The sequence below is a fragment of the Dipodomys merriami genome, unplaced genomic scaffold (genome assembly GCF_024711535.1).
Source record: "Dipodomys merriami isolate MVZ:Mamm:240054 unplaced genomic scaffold, mDipMer1.0.p SCAF_18, whole genome shotgun sequence".
Lineage (NCBI taxonomy): Eukaryota > Metazoa > Chordata > Mammalia > Rodentia > Heteromyidae > Dipodomys > Dipodomys merriami.
Window position 1 is genome coordinate 122,116 of NW_027203159.1, and position 14,405 is coordinate 136,520.

At 36.2% G+C, this 14,405-nt stretch overlaps 1 long non-coding RNA gene across 1 annotated transcript; it reads left to right on the forward strand.

Annotated features, from left to right (window-relative positions):
- The first annotated feature begins 1,273 nt into the window (after window positions 1–1,273).
- LOC138829937 (uncharacterized) lies at window positions 1,274–13,752 on the forward strand. The gene is made up of 4 exons (XR_011372798.1): window positions 1,274–1,428; window positions 2,579–2,617; window positions 3,166–3,266; window positions 13,679–13,752. It is a non-coding gene; the product is annotated as an uncharacterized lncRNA (long non-coding RNA).
- The last annotated feature ends 653 nt before the right edge of the window (window positions 13,753–14,405 follow it).

The following is a 14,405-nucleotide window of genomic DNA, read 5'->3' on the forward strand; positions in this document are numbered from 1 at the left end:
CCACTTGAGCCACAACACCACTTCTGGTCTTCTAGTGTTTTAATGGAGATAAGAGTCTCACAGACTTTCCTGCAGGGGCTGGCCTTGGTCTGAGATCTTCACATCTCAGCCTCTTGAATAGCTAGGATTACAGGTGTGAGTCACCAGTGCCAGGCCTTGTTTCGATTATCTTAAACCATATTATATTTTCCTACTGATACAAATACTGAAATGCTTCAGTTCCTCGGGATTCATAAAACAGCTATTCAAAACAGACAAATTTGTAGACCAAAAACATCCTGTCTTCATAATTATAACATCTTTGGCATACTTTTAAATAAGGTTACCTTTTGTTAATGAAAAATAATGATATGAAATCTACATAATACTAAGAATGTGACATATATTATGTACCACCTTTTATATATTAGAAACACTTCAATCCATCTTTCCAAAATGTGGCATAATAACTTCATATTTTATTAAAATCGAACTGAATTTCATGTATCCTACATAAACTTCCGCATAGATTCTTGAGTTGCAAATTCTATAATTGAAAGTTATAATGCAGGAAATTTGCATGTAGTTTATGTTATTGGTGATTAAATAATGCAAAAGCACTCCTAAAGCTACACATAGAAAGTACTTTTGTATAGCTTTTATATGTTTACTTTATGGTATTTAGTAACATTAATGTTTGTATAAGTAAAAATACATATACATGAAGAGATTCATCTGGGAACCTGTTTCTCTCTTGCTGTTTTCATTTAATATTTGTGACTATTTGTTTTGAGAAATCCTAGAGTACATTACTCTTACTGTTCATGAATTTTAATAAAAAATGTGAATTAAACAATATGTACAAAAGTCAATCATATCTACAAGGAAGGCTAAAGAACGTTTTTGGCAGATGGTGATTGAGTTCTAGAAGGGGTCTTTTTGTGAAACTGTCGCTAATAAGAATATTGATGAGTAAAGAAACTAAACAAGGAAAAAATAATACGGAAAGAATGACTTATTGTGGCTATATAGACCATAGTAAGTGTACAGATGTCTAGGCAGAACAATTTACATAGAACCAGTAGTTGATGTGTAGATCAAAAGTCTGACACATACATTCACATTATTGCTCTACTGAATACTTACACATTTCTATTAAACTGAATTGGAGTCCACAAAGCATACCAAAAAGAAATGGGACTTTGTCTTCCGGGTTCAGGCCGGAAGTCAGCACTTCCGTTGTCATATGCGGAAGTATGGCTGAGTTCCGTCAGTTGGTTAAACGGAAGTGAGATTTATGAGCTACATCACAATAGCGGTGGCCCCATGCAGAGAAGTCATTATACAGAAGTAGCTGTTGCTGTGGAAAACCTACGAGTAGGACATCGTCTGTCGTGAGGGGAAGAGATCCTGACTTGATTGGTGAATCCAGTTAACTGAAGGAGACAGGTAATAGTCCCTTGCCCTTTTTTCCTACTTTTACCTCTTAGACATGTAAATTATCATTTTGCCTCACGTATGTGACTGGGACATTTCTCGCTGACATCCCAAATGTAGTTCTTATAATTTTCTCTAATGAGGCAGTATTGTTTCATTGGTAAAATAATGAAAATTCTTTACTTCCTTAGACTTCAGAAAATACCTATTTTCATTCTGGGAATTTGAAATTTACTTTTATTCCATCACTTTTATGTGCGTCAAAGTAATCAGAGGTTTAATGTCTTCTGGCTCTGCTTCATGGCCACTAGACACTGTACTCCAGAAATTTACTACCTCTTGAACGACAGCACCCATCTCTAACTTTGACTCTAACGTGTCTCAATGATTTCTTTGCTTTGTGATACGTAACCTCTCTAAGAAGCAGTTATCTGAATAATAGTCCATACTGATCTTACAATCTGAATAGGAATAACGATATATCTATATCTATATAAGTGCATATTTTCAATAGGTATTAGATATTTGAAAGATGGAATATGGAATTTGTTAATTCAGACATCAATAATTTAGAAAACCTTTAACACATTCGCTTAAAAGTTGTCATGATGCATCACCTCCGTTTTGGTATAATGAAGAAAAATGCCTGAAAAATATGAATTTTTTGAGTTCAAAAGTTACACATTTCTGGGGCTGAGAAGGTGGTTTAGTGGTAGAGTGCTTGCTTGCCTTGCATGCATTAAGGCCCTGGCTTCGATTCCTCAGCACCACATGTGCAAAAAGAAAGAAAAAAGCTGGAAGTGGCGCTGTGGTTCAAGTGGTAGAGTGCTAGCCTTGAGCTGTAGAGCTGAGGGACAGGGCCCAGACCCAGAGTACAGGCCCCATGTCAGGACATCCCCCGCCTTCATCTCGTTCTCCCCCTCTCACACCCCCCCCCCCCCGCCAAAAAAAGTTACACATTTCTATAGCTTGTTATAAGTGACCATGTTTTGTGAAGTAGACAGATATCAATATATTTCAAGTGTTTCTAGCAACAGAAATTATTAGAGATGAATAGGTTGTACCCAGTTTCTCATATCGCTGACAAAATCCCAACATTTAATACTTGTGGTTTTGAAGTATTTAGTCATGTTTTGTCTCAGAGAATTTTTCTCATCCTCAGGACTTGCTGATATTTATCTGACTGTCACAATGGAAAAAGGTAAACATGTTTACGCATTTATTTGGGGAAATTATGTTTTTTTTTCTTGTTTGGAATCACAGAAAGTATATTGACAGGAACTGAGAGAATAGGATAGTAGGATTTGTCCTGATTGAATCTGAAACTTTAGACATTTTGATAATTATAACTTTGAATTTTGATGTGCTAGATTGAAAGGTGAAAGATTATGTAAAATATTTGCACATTCTAGATTTAAATGTAAGACAGCAATTAAATCAGGGATGCTCAATGGGTGTATGATTTCAGAAGATAAAACAAGCTAAGAGTTCCATTTGACTCCAATCAATACTTAGAATAAATTATAGAATCAATAACTAGAATAAATATTTTTCATAAAAAATTAAGAACTACCTAATAGGAACTGACAGTACATCAGAAGTTAAATTCCAGAGTGATACTCTCTGTCATATTTTGAATTCCCCAAATAGGTATTCCAGATTTAAGATAGAGTTAATAATGGAAACAACATTGAAGACTTGCATGTTCCCCAATATATTGATTTTCCCGAGGTATTTGTTCTCTTTCAGAGGAATCGGTGGATCCTGAGAGGTTATTGCAGTGTCCCTATGATAAAAATCACAAAATCAGATCATGCAGGTTCCCATACCATCTTGTGAAATGTAAAGAGGTAATGTTTCATTGGAACATGTTGATATTACATAATTTCTTTAGTTCATGGATAAATTTGAGTATTTTTTATAATAAATTGTGGGAAATGTATGAGAAAATGTGAGAGAGACTGTGGGCATAAATGTCATAGTGAGATTTTTGTATTTCTTCTGAAATCTCTGCAGCATGTAATGGAAAGGAAGACAATCATAGTCCAACTTGTTTATTTCTAGAGACGTATTTCTAGATCCCTATTCAAAGCAGAACAAAGGCAAGATCTTTTGTGTGGGCAATTATGTCAAACCGTGTGTGACATATTTCACAAACATTAGAGGTGGTTGCCTTTTCCTCCCCATTGCCTAATGGCCAAAATGTAAATTAATGGTATTCTTAAACATTATTTCATTAAAACACCCACTGTATTATCATATGGCCTAGAATTCAGTTTGTATACTGTACTTTTCATGCCATGGTTATAAACAAAACATGGGAGATGCATTGTGTCTCTTTTCTATATTGAGGGTATTTATTACAAAATTTCTTTTCACCAAAAATTTCTTAATATGAAATGCTACAATAAGTTCCAGAGCTGTAGGAGAGGCACAGTTTCTGCTATTTTGTTTGCAAAGAAGATACATGTGATGACCCTCCATTTTGGATATTTTCAAATATATTGTGAATCACTTTATCAATGCATTTGCAAATTGCATATAAATAACCTATATTTGAGTAAACATAGGCCAAAATTGAGCACATATGTACGCTTCTAAACTTCCATATACAATTTATGGATCTTGGCACAGTTTCCTCATGAAAGAAATACTATTAACGTGAGAGTTTGATATCACTGTATCATTTTTTAATGCCATCCCAGGCAGGAGAGTCATAAACCTTCTTATCTCCCCGATCAAATGAGAATAGAAGAAGTGCTAAGGTGAAATTTGTAGAAGTCTATCTGTGCAAAAGGATGCACTAGTTTTTTTTTTCCTTCCCCTCCCCAAATTAGATAAATGTATATACATGATGCAGTGCACTAGAATCAAATGCAGTGAACACAGGGGTTAGACCAGGGGGAGGAACACACCAAAGGAAAAAAAATCACATTGTTCATAACAAATACCTTAAAAATTATAACAAGAATAAAAAACAAAAACAAAAAAAACACTTGTATCCCTATCTTATTGTTTATTTCATTTAACATCTTTTTAAATAAGGTTTTTATTATAAAATACTGTACAGTGGTTACAGTTACAGGAGGAAGATAATGAGTACTATTCTTATCAAGCATTTTTACCTCCTCCTTTGACTTTCCCCTGCCATCCCTACCCCCGTCTCGAGAACTACATTCCCCTCCTACACTGCTTAAATTATAATGTTTATTTTTGACATAGCGTACTTTTAAAATAAATTTTACTGTGAAAATATGTACAGAGGGATTACAATTAATGAGTGTATTTTTATCCAAAATTGTTGCCTCCTCCTTTGTTTTTCCCCTACCATCCTGTCCCTCCCAACTCTTCAACTACACTCCCTTACCCCAATCCTCACCTCTGCCTAAATTGTAAAGTTCGTTTTTCAAAATAACGTCTTGTACATCTCATTGTTGCAATAGATCGATTTGTATCCCTACTTAAACATTTTGTTATTTCCCTTCCCCTCCCTAAATCATACTAACACCAAATACAGTGCAAAAAGGGGTTATGCCATGGGGGAGGGACATACAAAACAAAAACAAAAATCCCATGGTCCCTTATAAATATGCTAGAAACAATAGCAAGGAAGAAAAAAAAACACCTATGTCACTATCTTGGGTTCATTTCAATTTATCATCTTATCTGACCTTTGCTGCTTGTCCCAGATATATACCAGTTATTGGTAATAAAGGAAACTATGAGACCTATGTTTCTTTGGGACTGGCATACTTCACTTAATGTAATTTTTTCCAACTCATTCCATTTGCTAACCAATGGGGCCATGACATTCTTTATGATGGAGGCATAGAATTCCTTTGTGTATATATACTACATTTTTTTTGATCCATTCATCTACTGAGGGGCATCTGGGTGGGTTCCATATCTTAGTTATGGTAAATAATGCTGCAATGAACATAGTTGTACTTGTAGTTTTAGTATGGTCTCTTTTGTGATCATGTGGGTAAATGCCCAAAAGTGGGATTGCTGGGTCATAAGGGAACTCTGTGTGGAGTCTGGGGTGAGGGGGTATCTCAATGTTGTTTTGATTTGCATTTCTTTTATGGCTAGAGAGGTTGAGCATATCTTCATGTGTCTATTTGCCATTATCTTGTTTCCTTCAGAGAAGTTTCTTTTTCAGTCTTTAGTGCACTTACTTAATTGGCAGTTGTTTCTTTGAGGATTATTTGTTGTGGGATTTCATTTTTACAGTTTCAAGAATATTATATATATGAGACTCTTAGTGAAGATCTTTTCCCAATGCTTGGGCTTTCTATTGATCTTGCTTTGTATGTCCTTTGCCTTGCAGAACAGTGCAGCTTCATGCAACCCCATTTGTCCAAACTTTCTTTGAATTCTTGTGTTTCTGTGTCTCTATTAAAAAAAATTTCGGCCTGGGCCAAGGTGACCAAAGGTTTCTCCTATTACATCCTGTAATGTTCGCAGGGTGTCTGCTTTTACTCCAAGGTCTTTAATCCATTTGAAGTTGATTCTGTTGCAGGGTGATATATAAGGTTCTAGCTTTAGTTTTCTACAGGTGATTAACCAATTTTGCCAGAACCATTTACTGAAAAAGCTATCCTTCCATTTCATTGTTTTAGGTCCCTTATCAAAGATTCTGTGGCAATTGGTCTGTGGTTTTTGGTATTCAATTCTATTCCATTGGTCCTCTTTTTGTGCCACTATCAAGCTGTTTTGACTACGATGGCTTTGTAGTGGAGTTTCAAATTTGGTATTGATATTCCTCCAGCACTGTTCTGTTAAGAATTGTTTTTGCTATTCATGGTTTCTTATTGTTCCATATATAATATTGGATTGTTTCTTCTAATTCCTTAAAGAATGAGGCTGGAATATTGATAGCTATCCCATTGAATTTATAGGTAGGTTTGGGAAATATTCCCATTTCCACGATGTTGATCCTTCCAATCCAGGAACATGGGAGGATTTTCCCCATTCTAAGATCTATTTTGATTTTCTCTTTCAGATTTTTAAGGTTTTCATCATAGATTTCTTTCACTTCTTTGGTTAATTCCTAGATATTTTATATTTTGTGTGGCTACTAAGAATGGAGTTTCTTTCCTTATTTCAGCTGCTCTCTTCTCATTGTTGCCATACAAAAAAGTCATTGATTTTAAAGTTTAATTTTATAACCTGCTACTTTGCCAAAGTTTGAATCAGCTCAAGTAATTTGGGAGTGGAGTCCATGTGATTTTTTAAAATACAAGATCATGTCTTCTGCAAAGAAGGAGAGTTTTACTTCATTTTATCCAATTTGGATCCCCTTAGTATTTGCATCTTGTCTTATTGCTATAGTTAGTCATTCTAGCATTAAATTGAAGAAAAGTGGAGAGAGTGGGCATCCTTGTCTCCTTCCTGAAGTTAGAAGAAATGGCTTTAATTTTTCACCATTGAGTACAATAATGAGCCTTTATTGTTTTGAGGAATGTTCCATGGATTCCTAGATTTCCAGAGCCTTCATTAGAAAGGAGTGTTGGATCTTGTCAAATGCTATTTGTGGATCTATTGAGATAACCATCCTTATCCTTGGTCTTTTTTATGTGATGAATTATATTAATTGATTGGCATATATTGAACCAGCTAAGTATTCCTGAAATGAATGCTGATTGATCATCGTGTATGATTTTTGGATGAATTGTTGAAGTTGATTGACCAAAATTTTGTTGAGAAATTTTCCATCAATTTTCATCAAAGAAATGGGTCCCTAGTTCCCTTTCTTTGATGGGTTCCTGCCTGGTTTTGAGATGAGGTTTATGATGGCTTCATAGAAAGAGTTTGGTAGTGTACATTCCCTTCCAAATTCATTGAAGAATTGGAGGAGTATTGGTGTAAATAGTCCTTTGAAGGCCTTGTAGAATTCTGCTGGAAATCTATTCAGTCCTGGGATTTTCCTAAATGGGAGGTCTCTTATTGCTCTTTCTATTTCAGTGCTTGATATGGGCAGGTTAACATGTTTTAACTCATGTTGTTTTAGTTCCAGTATGTCGATATTTGCTAGGAGAAGGTCCATTTCTGCCAAGTTCTCAAAGATAGTAGCATAAAAGTTTGAGAAGTATTACCTTATAATGTTCTGAATCGTGATTGTTTCTGTGGTGATATTTCCATTCTCAACTCTGAGTTTATTTATTTAGGTGTGTTATCTTCTTTTTCTGAGATTTGCAAAGGGTCTGTCAGTTTTGTTAATTTTTTCCGAAGAACCAACTGATTGTTTTATGGAGTGTTTCTATTGTTTTGTTTTGTTTTTTTTGGATTCTAATTCATTTAATTCTGATTTAATTTAAGTTTTTTTCTATCTACTGGATTGGGGTTTATCTTTCTGCTCTTTTTCAAGGAGGTTCATATGTCTCATTCAATTATTGGTTTTAGATCTCTTCAATTTGTTGATGTAAGAACTCAGAGCTATAAACATGAACATTTGAATTTCCTTTCTAATCTCTTCCATGAGCCACCGGTGGTTCAAGAGTGTGTTGTTCAGCCCCCTTGTATTACCGGACTTTCTTTGGTGGCTTTTGGTGTTGAGTTCTTGTGGTCTGAGAGAATGCAGGGCATAATTTCAGTGTTTCTGAATCTGGAGAAGTTTGCTTTGTGACCTAAAATGGAGTCTGTTTTTGAAAAAGCCCCATGTGCTTGAGAAAAATGTGAATTCTAGTGCTGGTGGGTGAAATATTCAGTAGATAACTTTTAAATTTAGTTGATCTATGCAGTTCTTTAGATTGGCAGTTTCTCTGTTGAGTTTTTGCCAAGTTGATATAGATAGATTAGATAGATAGATAGATAAATAGATAGATAGATAGATAGATAGATAGATAGATAGATAGATAGATAGATAGATAGATAGATAGTGGGGATAGTGCTGTGTTAAAGTCCCCAGGAATTAATGTCTTTGGATCTATATGAGACTTGAGGGAAAATAGTGTTTCTTGGATAAATTTGGTGCTCTGTTATTTGACGAATAGATATTTAGAATGTTAATATCCTCCTGAAGGAGAGATCTCTTAATTAGTATGTAGAACCTTCTTTATTGATCCTCACTAATTTTAATTTGAAATCTATTTTATCGATATAATTATTGAAATTTCCACCTGTTAATGGGGGCTATTTGCTTGTAGATTTTATTCCAGCCTTTCACTTTCAAAATATGTTTGGACTTATGGCCAAGGTGTGACTCCTGAACGCAACAGATACAAGATTCTTGCTTTTTAATTCAACTACTCCTGGCACTGTGGCTACGTGGTGAAGTACTTGCCTAGAATGCATGAAGCCCTGGCTTCAATTCTTCAGTACCACATACCTGTAAATGCCAGAAATCGTGCTGTGGCTCAAACGGTAGAGAGATAACCTTTAGCAAAACAGCTCAGGAACAGTGCCTGGGCTCTGAGTTCAAGCCCCAGGACTAGCAAAAATAAATAAATAATTTTCTTTAATTCAACTACTTAGTTTATGTCCCTTAATTGGAGAGTTAAGTCCATTGATATTGAGAGTTAGGACTAAAAGGTGTTTGGTAGTTCCTGCCAAATTTTCCACCTTCTTGGGGGCTGCAATAACTGGGTTCTTCTTATTGTTCTTGGATTCTCAGTTTGGGTGCAGTTTCTTTAGACTTCATTTTGGTCTTGTTGGTTTTCTATGGGTAGTACATCTTTAAGTATCTTTTGTAGGGATGGTTTGGTTGAGATCTATTGTTTCACTTTTTCTTTGCTATGGGAGATTTTTAATTGACCTTTGGTTATGAAGGAGAGTTTGACTGGGTACAGTATTCTTGGTTGGTAGTTCTTTAATTTTAGGGCATGGAATACATAATTCCAGGCTCCTCTTGGTTTAATTGTCTCTTCTGAGAAAGCTGAGGTTATTCTAATTGGGTCCCTTTATGGGTGATTTATCTTTTCTCCTTGATATCTTCAAGGATTTTCTCCTTGGTCTGAATTTTCTCCTTGGTCTCCTTGGTCTGTGCAGATTATAGTGACAGTGGGATATCCTGTTCTGGTGTGGTCTATTTGGGGTTCTAAGTTTCTTGTATCTAAATAGGCCTATCTTTTTGCATGTTAGGGAAGTTCTCTGCTAGGATCCTGTTAAACAAATTTCTTAGACCATTAACTTCTGTCTCTAGGTGTTCCTGTACACCTATTGTCCTCAGATTAAACCTTCTGGTGGTGTCTTCCAAATATGGAATAGATCTATCATGTTTCTTGGATTCGTCTTGGTTAGTTGTGTGTTTTTCTCTCTGTTATCTAGGCTGTCTTCAATCCCTGAGATTCATTCTTCTGCATGGTTTAACCTACTGTCCAGTTTTTCTACTCTGTTTATATTGACTTTTCTTCTAATTGGTCGATTTTGGTGGCTTCCAATTCTCTGTTGCAGTTAAATTTTCGATCCTGTATGAACTTCTTTACTTTCTTAATTTGGGGACACTGTTTATACTCAAAACACTTAGTTGATTGGTTATGGTTTTCTTGGACTTACATTCATCCTGTCGAGCTTCATTTAGTGTTCCCTTTGTAGTCTGCCTGCAATCCTTCAGTTGTTTGTTTATGGATTCCATGAATGCCTCTATTGATCTTTGTCTATTCTCATCCTGCTCATCCAATTCCTGTATTACTCTTTGATTAGCTTTCTCAAGCTCACACTTCCTGTGTTTCTCTTTGGGTGTCCTCAGCCTGCTCACACAATTCCTGTCTTTCTCTTTGATGTTCTCAACTGTCCATGCCATTCCTTTCTCTTTGACTGTTCTCAGCCTGCTCATATAATTCCTGTATTATTATTTGATTGTTCCCAGCCTGCTCATGCAATTCCTGTGTTAAACTTTGAGTGGCTTTCTAACACTCTGGAGATTCCTGTAGTAATCCTGGTTTGCTTCCTCTTGCTCCTTATCTTACCGAGTCCTTTGCAGGTTTTCAGTCTTTTCATTCACCACATTTATGGCACTGATTGTAGAGCTTTTGGGGATCTCTCCTCTGTATTATTCATTAACTGTTTTGTCAGCTGAGTATCATGAGTGGGATTTGAGATACCTGGAATTGCCATTTTTGGGGGGGTTTAGCGATTTTTCTGCCCATTTTGTATGAAGTAACAATTTTCTTGCAGAGCACTATTTTAAGGCAAGCATCTTCCAAAGTCCTGTAGTTGCACACTATCTACCAAAGTCCTGTAGTTGCACAGTCAAAATGGCTGCAGATACAATCTAGTTCAAGAGATACAATCTATTCAGCATCAAACAACTATGGACTAAAGAACTAAGAAGACCAAAGAGAGATTCAGCAAACCAGAAATTATTAGGTTTAGGGATAATTGTGGGGAAAAATACAATTAGAGGGAAGTGGAGAGGTAAAAGGAGAGTGAGGTTAAAGGAATCCTAATCTCAGTGGGGAAATGGATTGGACAGAGTGAGAGTAGCGAGATTAAAAAAAAAACAAGAAAAAATGGAAAAACAAAAATTTATATTTAAGAAATGATACAGTTCAAATTATGTAAGTATAAAGTCATGATATTGATAGAAAAAGAATAGGATGAGAGGACGGGAGAAATGAAAAGGAACATGAGTAACTAAAAAATAAAAATTCTTAAAATTGGAGTATGTGAAAGTTATATAGGTGTAAAGAGTTAAACACTACTATTAAAAAGTTAAGCTTAATAGGTTGTGAATTGAGTAATAGATTTCTCGGTTAAGTATGTACACGATGGGGGATAAGGTCTAATAATCGATGACAGATATATAGCTCATGATAAACAGAACATGTATATGTCTTGGAATAAGCAATTATGTTATGTAAAAAAGAAAGAGAAAAGAAGAAATAAAAAGGAAAAAAAAGGTCCAAAATATAAAAAGAGATTACAAAAAAAAAAGCCCACAATCACACATATACAGCTAAAATACAAATTATGAGAGAAAAAATAATAGAAAACATTTTTTAAAAAATAAAAATAAAACATGGTAGAAAAAACAGTTCTGTGATTTTTTTTGAGTGGGAGGAAGATCTTGTATCTCCCTGTGTCCGTAACCAGGCTCCTAGTGGAGTCACTGGTCTGCTTCTGGTGTTTGTTTTTCCTGCTGTTTGATTGGTTTCTTAAGTTAGTTTGTTAGAGCAGGCAAAAAAATGCTCTGCATTGTCCAGGATTTTTTTTTATTCTTTCCCCAAACTTGTTCAGAGAGAGGGAGATCTGCTTTGAGTACCACACAAAAGGGAGATGGCTGTTTCCTCTAACGTGGAGTTGATATGATATGGCCAGGTTCTAAGTAGGGTTGAGACTTTTCAGCAATCAGTAGCTTTTCCCTGAGGGGCTAGCTCCTGAAAAACTCACAGAGCCAAACCTGGAGCCATTTTCATGGTTTATGTTTACTGAGTTTCAGTTGTTTGCTAGGCTGTTGTTGGGACTGCAGAATCTGTTTCTGTTTACCCAGTGAAGAAAGACAGTCTTCTGGGAGTGAAGCACCCTCTGCCTGGGCAGGCTGATTTTCATTTGAGGAGAAATGAGCCGGGCAGGACAGATCGGTTCCTGGGACCTGCTAAATGGCAGTTTTTGTATTCTTATAAGACCTGAGTTGGAGCTAGCTGCTTGGCAAGGCCTTTGTCAGTATCAAAGATGGAGATCTCTGGTGTGGGGGGGGAGTGACAGCCTTCTCACAGGTTCTCTGAGAGGAGTGAGGATGATGTCATGGTTGTCTTTATGCGAGACTCTTGGTTCCTGTGCAGTCCTTGGTCTGTGATCTTCAGGATGAAGATTTCTGCTCCTTTTCGGTTCTTACTGGTGGTGAGTAGAATCCACTGGCCCAAAGCATCTGGTGCCCATATTCCAGGACTTGTCTATTGGTATGATGGCCACGGCCACCATCTCAACCGCAGCCACTGCAGCTGCAGCTACCAGCAAGTGCTCAGATCTGTCCCTGGCTGGACTTTCCCTCTCTGGCCAAACTCTCGTACTGTGATGGCACAATAGGTGTGATTCTGTAGCCTAGGACTGGTCACTGGAACACTAAAACTGCTTTCTGTGTGAGAACTTGTTTATCCTCCAGCTTCTCTTCCACCGTCTTCCTCAGGTCTTCTGACATACAGAGGTTATAACGGGAGGTGGAGGGTAGGTACATAAAAAGAAACAAAAAAAAACCCATGCAGTACCTTACAAATATATTACAACAATAGCAGGACAGAAAAAAACACTTCTGTAGTTATCTTGGGGTTCATTTCTCTTATCATCTTCTCTGAACTTTTCTGCTTGTCTCAGACATATACTATTTACTAGAAAAAAGAAACTATGGGACTTATCCTTCTTGGGGCCTGTCTTACTCACTTAATATAATTTTTTTGTCTTTCCATTTCCTAACAAGGGCATTTCATTTTTCTGATGGTGTCATCGAGCAGTTTTGCCTCCTACTTTATTTTACCAATACCATCCCCTCCTTTCCACCTCCGCAACTACACACCACCCTTGCCTTAACCCTCCTTTTTAATTGTAAAGTTCATTTTTTATGATCCTATGTACATCGCTTTTGAACATTTCTGCTTGTCCTAAATATACACTAGTTATTCGAAATAAGGGAAACAATGGACCTATGTTTCTTTGGGCCTGGCTTACTTCAATCAATATAAAATTTTCTGAGTCTTTCCATTTCCAAAATATTGAGCAATATCATTCTTTCTGATGGAGGTATACAATTCCATTTTGTATATATTCACCACATTTTCTTAATCCATTCATCTACTGAGGAGCTTCTGGGGTTGTTCCAAACCTTAGCTATGGAAAATAATGGTGGCAGTTTTCGTCTGGTCTTGTAAGTGATCATTTGGGTAAATGCACAAAAGTGGGATTGTTGGGTAATACAGGAGCTTTATGTGGAGTCTTTTGAGGAACTCCATACTGCTTTGGCATACAGGTTGATCCATTTTAACAATGAAATATATGAGACACTATGTTGAAAATGAACTTTACAAATTTGTTGCGTGGCAAGTAGCAGTAGAAGGAAGGAGTTGGGTAGATGGGGAGGTAAGAGGTCTTAGGGGAAAAACACAGGAGGGAGTAACACTGCCCTATAGGAAATGAACTCATTACCTTATTCATATAACTGTAATCCCTGTGTAAAATAACTTTACAATAAAAAATATGTATTAAAAAAGGAAGTACTAGCACAGTACTTATACTGTGTTGTCAAGCCCGTGGTTGATATCCTGCACAAAGTAATCTAAAAAGAGAAAATTTGAAAATGTTTCTTCATATTTAAACTTTTGTCATACAGAATCATCCTGATATTGCTGCCAAATTGGCTACTTGTCCCTTTAATGCTCGCCACCTGGTACCACGAGATCAACTCACTGAACATATTGCAAATTGTATGGACCAAACTTCTCTTGAAGATGATGTAGGTAAGCCTGATAATAAAACACAATCCAACTCAATGTAGGCCCTTTGCACCTGTATACTTCTGTGATGTTAGTTATCTCTTTGTTTGTAGATAACATCATATGGAACAAGAAACAATACAAGAGTTCTGAAAGTACGTGGCAATATTTTTCCTCTGAGGAAGACTGGGATAAAGGTAAAAAGCTTGTTGAACTTTCTTTAATTTCCATTATTGAATCTCAACTTACTTTGTGCTGTTGTATGTTTTCTTCCTTTAGGAGTGAAATTAAAAACCTTTGTTCAACTTGGATTGTCTTGTATGCTAATATCAATAACATATATGATAATATGCATTCTTAACTGATTAAAAACCATGTCAAACATTTAAATGATATGTTTTTGCACATGGGTAAGGACTCATTCTTTTCAACCTTTATTATCCAGCTAAAAGTTTCTTGGAAGGCTCTTAAGGCCATCAACCTTGCTGTTTTTCTTTATCGATGTATAATGTTAGAGCCAATCTAAGCTAGCACCTCGATCAAGTATGTAATTCTCCCTTTGGCAGAATCCTTGGAAGATCCTAGCCCAAGTTTTGTTTGGGGCACAAGCAAATCATCTGGCAA